This window comes from Alligator sinensis, unplaced genomic scaffold, assembly GCF_000455745.1.
Source record: "Alligator sinensis unplaced genomic scaffold, ASM45574v1 scaffold26_1, whole genome shotgun sequence".
Classification (NCBI taxonomy): domain Eukaryota; kingdom Metazoa; phylum Chordata; order Crocodylia; family Alligatoridae; genus Alligator; species Alligator sinensis.
This window is the reverse complement of record NW_005842448.1, coordinates 958,226-973,017: the sequence shown is the minus strand read 5'-3', so window position 1 is coordinate 973,017 and position 14,792 is coordinate 958,226. Positions and strand designations below refer to the sequence as shown.

General features: G+C 43.3%; 1 long non-coding RNA gene across 4 annotated transcripts in view; it reads right to left on the bottom strand.

Annotated features, from left to right (window-relative positions):
• Positions 1 to 1,716: 1,716 nt before the first annotated feature.
• LOC102384217 overlaps positions 1,717 to 14,792 on the bottom strand; it is a 42,506-nt gene continuing 29,430 nt past the window's right edge. For 2 of the 4 annotated variants that reach the window (XR_324637.2, XR_001358585.1), the window contains exons 5-7: positions 4,138 to 4,358; positions 3,364 to 3,482; positions 2,070 to 2,254 (exon numbers count right to left, since the gene is read on the bottom strand). This is a non-coding gene — a long non-coding RNA (uncharacterized LOC102384217). Of the gene's footprint in view, positions 1,760 to 2,069; positions 2,255 to 3,363; positions 3,483 to 4,137; positions 4,359 to 14,792 lie in introns of those variants that run through there. The other 2 variants (XR_324636.1, XR_324638.2) reach the window with 2 other exon arrangements.

Here is a 14,792-nt window from a genome sequence, read left to right as displayed (position 1 = left end):
CATGACTGTGCTCGTCTGGACATAGCCATAGAGTCAAAATGTCACACCAGGACAGAATCTGTTGCACATTACTCATGTTTGCAAGATCACAACCATGATGTGTTTTCAGGGTAACATAAGATGATATCATGAATTCAGATACATTGCATCACTGCAGAATAAATCAGAAGCAGCAGCTGTAATTTAATGGAGGAAGCCCTGTTACATAGGTATCTCCAAGAATGGAGAGAGGGAACACAAAGTGATGCTGGCCACATACCATCATTTTGTAGAAATGTTTTCTTTTCTAAGGTTTGATTTGCTGTGAAAGCCCCTCTTCTAAAATGCATTAAGTTCTGCTCCTGAACTGGATGAAAATGGGTAATGACCATGCTAAACTTCCTTCCACTTTAAATTATTTTACTGGCATAGAAAATATTCTCTATAGTTAAAATAAGGGGATACTGCTGCACTGGTGATATCTCTAAAAATGAAATTAACTTTAAGTGTGACCACTGTTAGAAGATAGAAAAATGATTCATTTCCTATAATTGAGTTTAGTTTTCACTGAAGATAACTTTAATGGCTTGTTGTTTGATTGAAGTTATAAATAGCATTTTTTTCAGATATTTCTTATTATATCAATGACTTCCAGATTGAGGTCTGAGAACCACTGGCAGTCAGCAGGACAACTGCCTGTGGGCCTCAAGGCAGACTGATTACAAGGTGTTAGCTCTTCTTATTTTCAGCTTCTCCAGGCTCTTCATGGCAAACAAAACCTACAAAAGCAACTTAAAACAGAGAAGGAAAGTCATCTAGCCATCTCTGATACTGCTGCATAACAATAAGAGAGAAAACAAGAGCTGTCCTCAAAGACTGGTGCTACCAATCAAATATGAGTCGCCAAATTAATGTGACCTCATATGGCATTTAAAAAAATTGATATGCTCTTAAGTGGCTCCATGGTAAATAGACAAGGATGGAATTCAGCACCAGACATTTTTGTACTGCATTGTATCATATTAATTCTATATTTTGGGGACTTCTAAGGGTCACTTGCAGGTACCAGCAAAAAGTTCCCCACATCATCATGCTTAAATGCATTATTTGGTTCTCTTCCACAAATATATCCTCTTTCCCATAGATAAGACACCGGCTACAGCTTGAGATGAGAGATTGGATTAGATATGCTGGCACTCTTATTGAGGAACCTCAATGGGGTGTAGCTGATGTGTCTTGCTCTTGATTTGGGGTCAGGAAGGAACTTTCCCAGAGGTCAGAGTGGCAGACTGCTGGGGCGGGATACGGCCCACTTCTTGAGATTATATGGGCATATTTTGTTCTGTTCTCTTGCTGTGCAGTGGTTATTTGAGTCTGTGATCTTTTGTACTAAAACTAGTAAGTCTGTAATGCCACATTAGGGCATGCTGCAGAATGTGTGCTTATAGCACCTTTTAACTGAATAGCTAATAATATTGTTGCCTGAGAGAAGCAGCATCTGAATTAGTTGGTCTATAAGGTGTCACTCTGCTCTGCCTTCTACATAATTGCCTGTAATAAGTATGGGACTAAACTTAATGACCTAATTGATCCCTTCCTTTCTCATGTTCCTATATTAGGCATAAGGAGACCCAGGAACTGAATGGCATTGGTGCAGCAGCCTGAAAGGTCACTCAATCTGTGGAGTTCCACACTTAAAATGCTATCACTTTCCCCACTACCTTGTATAAGTGGAATCGGTGTCTCTCAGGAGCCAGGTAGCCTCAGGAAACAATTTGGACTGAAATGACAAGGAAAAGAAATCTCCAACACAACACACGTTTCTGTAACATTCAGCTATCATCTTTTTAGCTTTTGCAGGCAATTTCCCTTTTAGAACATTTTAGCTCAGCTTGCGTAGGTCTTCAGAGGCTGCACTGACAAGCAAAAAGTCTAATTACCATGTTTAGTTTGCTCTTTTTAGCATGCTCGGCAAGTCTTGTCATCATTTCACTGTGAAAAGAAGCTTTTTTTTTTTTTTTTGCTTTTCTTTCTTTTTTTTTTTTTAAAAGAGATTTCTTCACTACTAGTCTTGTTAGGGTAATACTGCTCCAGAGACTCCTTTGATTGTTTAGTTATGTTAAAATTACCATTAGTGCTGTTTTCCTTTTGAAGGTTCTTCCTGTGGGTTTACTTTTATACTGTTGGGTGAAGGGCTTTTCTGTTTGTTTATCATCACATGCAAAAACAATACAGAAATAAAATACTTTGTCTCTCTGTCTTGTCTTTCTTTCTGCTGTATCAAAAAATTTCAATAAAATCTGTTAAGTAATAATCTTATAAAGACATGAAAGCAAAATACAGCAAGTTGACAAACAACTGGGGATTGAATACATAAACAATCTTCTTTTTCAGTGAAGAAAAATCTGTTTCTAGTTATTTTTGTTACCTGAAGATTGTGTGTTTGTTGACAATTTTTTTGCTTAAGAAAACAAAACTCCTGCATCACAGAGAAGTGTGAAAAAAAGAAATGGTAGTTTAGATTTCACATGCTATATCATGTGCTCTTGTTCTTAATCTGATTTGAGTGATCAGTACCACTCACCCTTACAAAGAAAAAACTTGGACAGATACAGCAGCTGGTATATAGAGTTAAGAAAAATAAAAGGTTTTAAAAAATATATATATTACAAATGCAGAGGGAAAATGTTATCTTTATGTTGTACATCAATGGACAGTGCAATGACAACACACAATAATACTTGAAAATTGACATTTTATCTGTCTGTAGAGAGAACATGAATAAAATAATGCATCTCAGACCAAATGAAAGAGAGGAAGGCAAGGGAAAAAAAAGAAACTTTTAAAAAGGATGACCTGGAAAAGGTGGGAAATAATAAGTATCAAAGTACGCTTTAAATTCTGCTCTGTAAAAAGTAAAAGACCAAGGGCCAGATCACACCATCAGGCATAAATTGGTCCTTTGCAGCAGGAAAAAACTACTGCAATGAAGCACACATCTTTACAATGTCACAATGTCTCTTATTTTATGGGTCCTCCGGATCTACCTACTTTCACTCACCTGACTAGGCTGCCTTTTTCTCTGCATCTGTTTTATGTTTTGCTTCCAAGCACTCACTTTTGACTGACGTACAGCAATGCTTTATTCTCATTACTGCCTTCTTTTTTCATGTTTCTTGGTTTTTCTATCTCAAGCCAATTCAGTTTTGCCTTTCACCCAGTATTATTACAATGACAGCATTTGACCCAAGGATCGGGGTAGATACGGTAATAGTGACATTACCCTTGGCACTGGGGACAGCAATAATAAATCTCTCAAAGAAGTGCTTTAGGTTTAAAAGATCCTTGTCTATTATACTGAAAAAAATAATAATACTAGATTACCTGGCACTTCTGGGTCTTTGTGGTAAGGGATTTAATCCAACTGGAGGCACTGAAGCCCAGGCCCAAAGTTATCAGACTAATAGCTACTATTTTTCTTCAACAAAACCTTCATTCAAAACCTTGGAGAGAAGAAGAAATAATATAGTTTTAACCATGTGGGGTCCTACACCTGCATCTGTTTGCTTTCATAAGCCTGTCCCACCATCATACTGTCTCTCATCCCCTCCAAATCTGCGTCTGCACTTTGAGAAAAGGTCTGCTGCAATCCAACAATAAGAGGATTCCCCACCTGAAAATCAGAGTCAATACAGCAACTGACTACTATAATTTAAACAAGCTATAACTAATTACTATGTTTAGAAGCTTCAAGCACTGCGCCCATCATTAGTACAGTTCCCTTCACCCCTTACTTCTTTTAATATTTCATCCTATCAACTGTTAGGCCATAGCTTTTTTTTTTGTGCTCATATAGGTCCTTTTACATGTCCTTTTAAATGAAAGCTGGATAGAAACCTGCTATAGAGTTGTTCCACATTTTCAAGCACTAACTTTTTACCTGGTTAGCTCTTTGTATAGCTGAATAGTCATTTTTATTGTGTGATAATTACTTTGCATATGTGGCTGGTCTAAGTTGACCGCACAATTAACCAGTTAATTGTGTGATAATTACTTAGCACTTGTGGACAGTCTTAATTTATCGCACAATTAGCTAGTTAATTACATCATATATGTAACGTAGCAAGAACCATAGATATTTACAAGAAGTGAACTTACCAGTCTTGCATGAGTACATATTCATGATCACCAAATATGAATTTGGCTCTGTGGGTACTTGTGCTGATCCTGCTTGCTTACTCAGCCAAAGCAGCAGTGGCAGCACCTTGATATAAGGATGACAGTCATCCAATAGATAGGGAAGTCATCAGTAAGTCCAGAGATGACTGAAGAGGCCAAACCAAGATCCGCATGTTCAACTGCAGACATGACGTATTGTTCTAGAAGGAAGGAGTGGAACTGGTGAGGTCATGTCACAGCTTTTTCCCTTTGTCTCTCTCACCTATTTACCTCCACAGTGAGGCAAGTTTACTTGAAATGGTCAAGGTCTTGTTATACTTCAAAGCACCAGAAACAGCAATTTGAACAACAAAAGGCACATACAAAAAGTGGATCTTTTGCAGTTTGTGTGTAGGTGCAAAAAATGACTAAAACAGTTAACTATGTCAAAAAATGAATAGATCCGAAGATTTGTTTTTCTCCATCTCCCTAAGGGGTTACGCTTTTTGTATAAAATTATTTATTATTAATTATGTGCTTGGATCTACTAGCTCAGGGGTGGCCAATCTGCAGTTTGCATGCCACAAATGGCACTGTGACATGACAGATTCAGGACAGGACAAGCAGCATAATTGCAGATAGGGCAAGAAACAGAAAGCAGAGCAGCAGATAAGGTAGGGAGGGCACAGGGAAGGAAGCAGAAAGCAAAGCAACAGATCAGGCTGTAGAAATGGATGAGAGGGAATCTGGGGAGGGTGCAGGGAGGGTGCATGTCTACCAGAAAAGTTAGCCCCCTCTGGCCTAGCTGAACTCAATGGACTACCAGGCCAAAACCAAGCAATAAGCTTTGATTATAGTTTCCTACAGTATCCACCACAAGAAAAAAAAAAAGAAAAACCCTGCACTCTAATACACTGAAAGGAGAAATTTCTTGCCTAACTCAAAGTTTAGCGAGGAAGACCCATGGGAGAAAGAAGAATTTCCATTTCATTTCATCACTATATATCCCTTACTATCTTCACAGATTCTGCTTTTTTTTTTTTTTTGTGATCTTTGGTAAAGGCTAGGAGCAGTGTCAAAAAGGTAACTGCTGTTGCAGCCAAAAGTCAACATGTAATGCATTTATAACAGTCCTTGTAGCAAGTGTGCTATTAGCAATTGTTTGGATTTGTTTGAAGTCAATATAGAAAGTTGATTTTAGGCCTTGGTACTGCAGAAAGAGACAGCTGCCTTGGGGCATTGAAAGGAGTGAGGTATTGACTCTTCGTGGCTGTCTGGGAAGTCAGTGTTCAGCCTTTTTTTGCTTGTGCTTCAGAGTTTAGAAAGAGATACCTGATCATTAGAGGTAAAATTCTAGCTCAGCTGAAATATGTGTTTGTCACTGACTTCAATAGTACCAGAATTTTGACCCAAATCTTTTCCTCTCTATGGCTGAAGATCTGTCATTCTTTTCATCATGGCACCTTAGGGTTGACAGCTATTTCCCTAAAGTAGGGGTGGCCAACCTGCAGCATGAGTGCCACAAGCTGCATAGGCAGCCCCTGTGTGTGGTGCACAGAAGATCAGGGAGAGGAAAGACAGCATAGTGGCAGATGGGGTAGAAACCACAGGGGAGGAAGCAGGAAGCAGAGCAGCAGATCAGGTTAGGGAGCACAGGAATAGGAACAGAAAGCAAAGCAAGAGGTGCTCAGGGGAAGGGGATCAGAGTGACATATTAACAGGACTAATTTTGGTACACCTGAGGAAAATATTGTCCTTCACTGCTCTAGAGCATCCAGGGGTTCTTTCCACTCCATGAAAGTTAGATCCTTTATGGACAAAATACCACATTCTTTACTGTAGTGGGAGACCCAAATTATGGGTTAGTGGGTATGGAAATACCTTCTGCCCACAGGCCACCAATACACACAGAACCGTAAAACAGTAAAAACAAACAAACAAAAAGCAAATGAATTTGGTTACCTTTCACAAGAATTGGGCAGCAGAATTATCAGATGAAAAGTATATAACAACTTTCCAGTGACCAGAGCCTTACACTTAAAAAAATTGGACTAAAACTGGGACAACGCCTTTAACAAAGAAAGTAATTATCATTGGAAACTAACTTGAAATTAATTGGGTGCAGGGAAAAGTCTTTAACCAACCCAAAGACTTTGAGTTGGAGAAAAAGAGGTTTATCTTGCATATAGTCACGCTGTCAGACAGAGGTGAGTTGTTTCTGGATTTAGTTATTGCTGAACCCTAAGAAAATTACCAAGGTTCTTGAAGACTGAGAGCCACTCGGCAGGCTTTGATTGCTAGACAAAAGTTCACTGATTAAACTTTAATGCAGTATGTGAAAGCAAACGTTTTACAAATTTTGAGGGTGTTCAAAAGGATTACTAAAAAGACTGCTTGAAATTTAAAAGACGAGAATGTGGAGTCATGCTGGAATAGATAAGTTGATTATCTTAAAATCCACTTACTGGCAACTAATTTACTGATTTTAATTTAAAAAAAATATTTTTGTGGATTTTTCAGAGCTAAAATTTAATTACTCAGAAATGAGTGATTTTTTTTTCATTTTGCATCCACTGAAGCACACAGATGTATTTATCTGAAAGAGTTATTGTGCATTTAAGTTAGACGTGTGTGTAAACACATGAAAAACTGCCCTGACTTTTATGTTACCTGAACGTAGGTAAGGCTCAATTACTTTGATATGCATTTCTAATGTTAATGGAACAAGAAAATATCTACAACAGTTAAAACAGGAACAAAGTAATTTAGCTTTGCAGTTTTATTATCCATCTTGCACATTTCAGCTTCACTTACTTCATATCTCAGTTGCAAAGAGAGTGATAATTTCATAAAAGTAATAAGAAAACAATCCTGTCTATGGGAAAAAAATAGATTGCATATCTGTAATACTGTGTATATTATAGAAGCATTATGATGCTTGATGGTACTGACTAAATTGAAAAATAATGATCATTAAACTTTTCCTTTGTCTCCCTATCCTAACTTACCAGTGCTGTCTATTCTTCCTTTGGTTTGGCTAACATAATCAGGACAGAATTGCCTGTTTGTAGCCAATATAAACAAATATGTTTGCCTCCAAAATTTGTGCCATTTCACTAGGAGCTAGATTGTACCTTTGGATACATGCAAAAAACTGCACCGGATGTCTATGGGGGTTTCAGACAGTACACTCATCCAAGGGCAGAATTTAGTTTTGGGTTAAGCATCCAGCGTCTTCACTGTCCAAATTTTAATTATAGGCATAGCCAGTAGCTATATCCATGCTTAAGGTTGCCCAGCAGTTTAAGACCTTGATTTTATTTGAGACTGTAATTCTGGCAAAGTTCAGCAATTCATGTTGAAATGTTTCATGACACATGCTTGCCTCAGGCTGATTTTTTGTGGGTGCAAAGAAGTTTCAGCTCGATTAGTTGAACTGTTTCCAAGAACAAACTGAGAGAATATATGTTTTGCCTACATTTCACAAATAAAATAAAATAAAATAAAATAAAATAAAATAAAAATAATCTTACTTTTTGGTTGAGAAGCTGATCCGTTTTGGAGCCGAAATTAATGGGAAAGTGCCTACACAACTGTACAGCACGTGCATGCTGTTTTTCCCGTGAAAGACACCTATTCTTTTTATAAATGTCTTTTTAGAGGCTTGGTGGAGGCTTGGTGGAGTTTAGCAGTTAGAGTCCATAGATGCTTCTCAAGCAAATCCTGGGACATCATTCTCACCTTGTACTCGGCTTTGGCAAGGCCGCAGCTGAAGTACTGCGTCCAGTTTTGGGCCCCACAATTCAAAAAGGATGTGAAGAAGCTTGAGAGAGTCCAGAGAAGAGCCACGGCCTTGATCAGAGATCAGGAAAACAGACATTATGATGACAGGCTGAGAGCTATGGGGCTCTTTAGCCTGGAAAAGCGCAGGGTTGGGGTGATCTGATGGCCACCTATAAGTTTATCAGGGGTGACCACCAGTATCTGGGGGAACGTTTGTTCACCAGAGCGCCCCTAGGGATGACAAGGTCGAATGGTTATAAACTCCTGTAAGACCATTTCAGGCTGGACATAAGGAAGAATGTCTTTACTGTCCGAGCCCCCAAGGTCTGGAATAGCCTGCCATCGGAGGTGGTTCAAGTACCTACATTGAACACCTTCAAGAAAAAATTGGATGCTTATCTTGCTGGGATCCTATGACCCCAGCTGACTTCTTGCCCTTCGGGCGGGGGGCTGGACTCAATGATCTTCCAGGGTCCCTTCCAGCCCTAATGTCTATGAAGTCTATGAAGAGTCTTGGGAAAATTTATTGGCAATAAGCAAGTTTCAGTCCCTTTCAATATCCTATGTGCCAAATGTTATTGTTCATGAACCACCATCTGACAGCTGCTGTGGTGCAAGACTCAGAAACTGAGAGCAGTCTCTCCTGGACTGTTAATAATGACCCCACTGACATTAAGGCATCATAGAGAAATGGTGCCAGCTTAAGTCATTTTCAAGGGGCCTAGGTCAAGCTGTAGAAGTCTGATGAAGCCAGAAGACTGCACAACTTGTTTCTGAGTGACAGGAGACTGAACTTTTACAGGCCTTACAACTATCCTGGTCAGTAAAGTAAAGAAATCAATTAATATATCCACCTAAACCAAGAGTGAAACTAAATTAAATTAAACAAAGCAAAGGGCGTTAAAGGAGATAATTATACAACAAGGCCGTGAAACAGACAAGTCAAATACAGTATATTATAGCTTGTCTTATTTAGTCTAAGCATATTAGTAATAGCAAATGATGTAAGCAGCTGTATTAGATGTAATTTTGCTATAATAGATATATTTGTGTTAATTATCTTACATAATTTTTAAAAACAAAAGCAGCCCTGTCAGGGATGTTCATAAACCAAGGTATCCTGTTATCCAGAAACAGGATAACAGCTGGCAATATTCCAAGATCATGAAGGCAGGAGATAAGAAATTCTCTGTACTAAAAACTGTAATTTTTGCAAGTACATAAGCCCCACCTAATTGATACTTTTCAAGACCATAGAAAAACTGGTTCAGTCTGGTTCCCAAAGTCTCAGAGAAACAAAGAAACAGAAAAAAAAGGGGATGGGGGAGAATTTTTTGTTTTTTTAGTGTAAGCCATTTATAGATATAGGGTCTAAACTAGAGGAAAGTTGGAAATCTCTACAAATCCAAGAAGACTGGCAACCAGAAGCATAATTAATGGTTTTTGCACCCTGAACAAGGGTGGGGGAAGAAGTGCCAAGTGCCAGAGCCTGGCAGGTGGGACGAAAGTCTTACCTGCCAAATGATAAGCTCAGCTGATACTGCTGCAGTGCAGTCTCCCTGGGGACTACCATTATTGCACCCCTCTAAATTGGTCTCCAGGGTGGGTGCCCCACTTGCCAACCCCTGGGAATGCTACTGCTGGCTGCCAGTCTGTGTGACATTTTCCTCCCCTTATTGAGTCTCCCCAGGCCATACAGCTAGGTATCTCCATTGCTTTGTCATAGGTAGTCAGATAGACACTGGGATAAATGTTTATTCTTGTGCTTTGGAGTATAAACAGTAAGAGGTCAGGCTGTAGACTTGCCTCTTGCTTATTTTATCAGTAGTTTGCTAGAGAAAATGAAAGTAGGAAAAAAAGAAAGTAGCCTGACTCAGATACACAGAGGTGAGGAATGACAGATGTAGAAGGGAAAAAAGTGAGGCGGGAGGAAAATAGGGCCAAAGCTGAGGGTAGGGTAAGAGTGGTCTGGAGCAGAAAGGGGAACCTGTTAGGAGGAAAAGTGAGAGTGCTATGGGATGAAAAACAGGATCAAAATTTTGGGGAGAAGAGCAGAGGGAATACAAAAGCAGAGAGGTAGACAGGATCAGGAGGATAGGAACACAGGATGGTAGGAGATGAGTGAGGAATTTGGGGGAGTCATAGGCAGGAGTTTGGGGAAAGAGAAACAGAGGAACTGGTGAAAATTTAGAGGCAGGACAACAAGAATAGGGGCTGAAACATTTACAGACATGAGAAAATACTCCTTTCCTAAACATGAAATTCAGGTTGGGATTTAAGGGTCTAGTTTTTACCTTCCTCTGATCCAGCAAACAGTAGTGAAACCCACAGCATGCATCTCTTCCCCTCCCCCTCCTGCCACAGTGATTGATTTATAGCACTGTTTCCCAACATTTTGATACCTGGAGCACTGTTTTCCCCAAATTAAAATTTTGCTCACCAGTCCATGGGCTGTCTGAGGCCCGACTCCACCCATTTTTTGTGGCACACTTCCACTGGTCTTGTGATACACTAGTGTGCTGAAATATACCCTTTGGGAATCACTGGTCTATACACAGGATAAAAACCTGTGGTATATTGTCATAGATCTTTAGTTTTCTACCCTGCTGAATACCCACAGAATACCCTCCCGGGGGGAGGGAGAGGGTACTTGCTCAGGACCCATTCAGCCTTGTCTGGCCTCTGAGAGAGTCATCTGAAGCCAGTCCTTGACTGGCCTTGACTTCTAGATCGGGGGGGAAAGGGACGTAATCCAGGTTTTTTCCTACTCTTAATACCCTGGCCTTTCTGTCTTTTACCTTTTTGGTACCCACGTGTCCCTGACTCATGGAAGCAGCATCTAGTTCTGCTCCTGAAAGAGGGACTTGACCACGTGTTGATGGGAGGACTGAGGCAACCTGAAGGTCCAAGCAGCACATCAAACAGTCTTTTCTGATTTTTACTGAGGCAAAGACCACAGAGCCAGAGGCTCTATTTCCCCTCCAAAAGGTTAAGCAGTCCCTCTGTCCCCAGTCCAGCCTATGCAGTGCTGAGCACTCCCAAAGATATTCAGCTGCTCCTTTTCCAGTCTTTTCAAATCCCCAAAGCACACTTTCTAGCTCCAACTTCTCTCCTACCCCAGACTCTCCAGCCTGCTTTTTCCCAGCCTACCTACAGGCTACCTGCTACATTTTTTCCTAGCTAGAGGCTACCTGCACTCAATGCTATGAGAAGGCAGGCACCATTTGCTTTCATAGAATCATAGAAGTAGGGTCAGAAGGGACCTTGTAGATCTTCAAGTCTGACCCCCTGCCTGGGCAGGAAGAAAACTGGGCTCAATTGACCCCAGCCAGGTAGGCATCAAGTCTCTTTTTAAAGACCCCCAGGGTAGGAGCCAGCACCTCTTCCCTTGGAAGTTGGTTCCAGATCCTAGCTGCCCTGACTGTGAAGCAGTTCTTACGGATGTCTAATCTAAACCTACTCCCCAACAACTTGTGGTCGTTATTCCTTGTTATCCCGGGGGGTGCTAGGGGAAACAAGGTCTCCCCCAAACCCTTCTGGTCCCCCCCTAGTGAGTTGATAGATGGTCACCAGGTTCCCCCTCAGCCTTCTCTTGTGAAGGCTGAACAGGTTCAGGTCCCGTAGCCTCTCATTGTAGGGTGTGCCCTGCTGCCTCCTCTGGACCCTCTCAATGTTGTCCATATCCCTTTTGAAGTGCGGTGCCCAGAACTGGACACAGTACTCCAGCTGCGGCCTGACCAGTGTCGCGTAGAGGGGGAGGATCACCTCCTTGGCCCTACTTGAGATGCACCTGTGGATGCACGATAAGGTCCAGTTAGCCCTGCTGACCGGGACCTCGCATTGTCAGCCCATGTTCATCCTGGAGCAATGATGACGCCAAGATCCCTCCTCCTCTGCTCGGGCCTGCAGGCGGGCTGTTAGGAAGGCCAAGGCGGAGATAGAGCTCGGATTAGCGTCCAGGATTAAGGATAACAAAAAGTCCTTTTTCAAATATATTGGGAGGATGAAGAAGGCGCCGGGTAATGTGGGGCCCCTGCAGGATATGCGGGGCAATCTGGTGGTTGCGTCAGAGGATAAAGCGGACCTCTTTAACCAATTCTTCACCTCCGTTTTCTTGTGCAGGGACCGGGACTTCCCTGCTGTGATAGAAGCCGGACGCGAGGGGATCGCCTTCAGACCTCAGGTTGGGGAGGACCGGGTTAGAGAGCTTCTGGAGGGGCTGGACGCGTTCAAGTCAGCGGGTCCGGATGCTCTCCACCCCAGGGTGCTGAGGGAGCTGGCTGGGGTTATTGCAGGGCCCCTGGCACGGCTCTACGAGCGATCGTGGTGCTTGGGCCAGGTGCCAGACGATTGGAAGGTAGCTAATGTGGTCCCCATCTTCAAAAAAGGGAAAAGGGAGGACCCGGGCAATTATAGGCCCGTCAGTCTTACCTCAATCCTGGGGAAGCTCTTTGAGAAGATCATCAAGGAGCACATTTGTGATGGGCCGGCATCCGAGATGATGCTCAGGGGCAATCAGCATGGATTTATTAGGGGGAGATCATGTCAGACCAACCTGATTGCCTTTTATGATCAGGTCACAAAGGCCATGGATGCAGGTGTCGCGGTGGATGTAGTCTTTCTGGACTTCAGCAAGGCCTTTGACACCGTCTCTCACCCCATCCTAATTAATAAACTAGGCGACTGTGGCATAGATGCCTACACGGTCAGATGGATTGCAGATTGGCTGAAGGGTCGCACTCAGAGGGTGGTGGTGGATGGATCATACTCGACTTGGGGGGAGGTGGGTAGTGGAGTCCCCCAGGGCTCGGTCCTGGGGCCTGCGCTGTTCAATTTCTTCATCAGCGATCTTGATGTTGGGGTGGAAAGCAACCTGTTTAAATTCGCTGATGACACCAAAATTTGGGGGGAGGTGAGCACGCTAGCAGGGAGAGAGAGATTGCAGAAGGATCTGGATAGGTTACAGGGGTGGGCAAACAGGAACAGGATGTGTTTCAATACGGACAAGTGCAGGGTGCTGCACTTGGGTAGTAGGAACCAGCAGCACACTTATACGATGGGGAGCTCCCTACTTGAGAGCACGGAGGCGGAAAGGGATCTTGGTGTCATTATTGACTCCAAGATGAACATGGGCCGACAATGCGAGGTCATGGTTGGCAGGGCTAACCGGACCTTGTCGTGCATCCACAGGTGCATCTCGAGTAGAGCCAGGGAGGTGATCCTCCCCCTCTATGCGACGCTGGTCAGGCCGCAGCTGGAGTATTGTGTCCAGTTCTGTGCGCCCCATTTCAGGAGGGATGTGGACAACATGGAGAGGGTCCAGAGGAGGGCCACCCGCATGATCCGGGGACAACAGGGCAGACCCTACAGTGAGAGACTGCGGGACTTGAACCTATTCAGCCTCCACAAGAGAAGGCTGAGGGGGGACCTGGTGACCGTCTATAAACTCACTAGGGGGAACCAGAAGGGTTTGGGGGAGACGCTGTTTCCCCTAGCCCCCGCTGGCATAACAAGGAGTAATGGGCACAAGTTGATGGAGAGGAGGTACAGATTGGACATCCGAAAAAACTACTTCACAGTTAGGGCGGCTAGGAGCTGGAACCAACTTCCAAGGGAGGTGGTGCTGGCCCCTACCCTGGGGATCTTTAAGAAGAGGCTGGATACCTACCTGGCTGGACTCATTTGAGTCCCGTTTTTTGTTTAGGGTTCTTTTGTTGTTCTCCCGCCCTGGCGGGGGGTCGGGCTAGAAGATCTATTAGGTCCCTTCCAACCCTAAAACTATGAAACTATGAAACATCCATTGCGACACCTGCATCCAATGCTTTTGTGACCTGATCGTAAAAGGCAATCAGGTTGGTCTGACATGACCTGCCCCTAATGAAACTGTGCTGGTTGCCCTTGAGCATCATCCCCGATGCCAGCCCATCACAGATGTGATCCTTCATGATCTTCTCAAAGAGTTTCCCCAGGATTGAGGTAAGACTGACGGGCCTATAATTGCCCGGGTCCTCCCTTTTCCCTTTTTTGAAGATGGGGACCACATTAGCTACCTTCCAATCGTCTGGCACCTGGCCCAAGCACCACGATCGCTCGTAGAGCCGTGCCAGGGGCCCTGCAATAACCCCAGCCAGCTCCCTCGTGGGAGAGCATCTGGACCTGCTGACTTGAACACGTCCAGCCCCTCCAGAAGCACTCTAACCCGGTCCTCCTCAAGCTTAGGTCTTGAGGCGTTCCCCTCAAGTCCGTCTTGAAACACGGTGGGGGAGTCCCAGTCCCTGCACAAGAAAACGGAGGTGAAGAATTTGTTAAAGAGGTCTGCCTTCTCCTCTGGCGCAACCACCAGATTGCCCAGCGTATCTTGCAGGGGCCCCATGTTTCCTGGTGCCTCCTTCATCCTCCCTATATCTTTGAAAAAGGACTTTGTCTGACTGAAAGGCAAATGAAAGCAGTCCATGGTGCCCCCTTTAGGCACCCAAGTGGTTCTTCATTACTGGATCGAACCAGGGGCAAACTATGTGGTAACTGTGCCATTCTCATTAAGGGTTGTCGGCTGCCATGGGTCTGACTGGGGGGTGACCTTAAGCAGTTGCAAATGGTGCGGCAGCCAGCACAAGAAATACAATTTGCATTCATTCAGGGGCAGGTGCAGATTATGGAGTGACAGTGCCATTGTCACCCTGGCTAGGGTATGGCTGGGGGAGTGAGTGGGAGGAGATGTGGGTATCTGTACTGGAGAATGAACATTGATTCATGTTGGGCTGGGTGAACTGTAGCATCTGGCGTGCAACACATGGCATCCAAAAAAACACATTACACCAGTTATTGAAATGGACTGGCTAATCTCTTTCCCCCCTTTCTTCAATTTCAAGCCA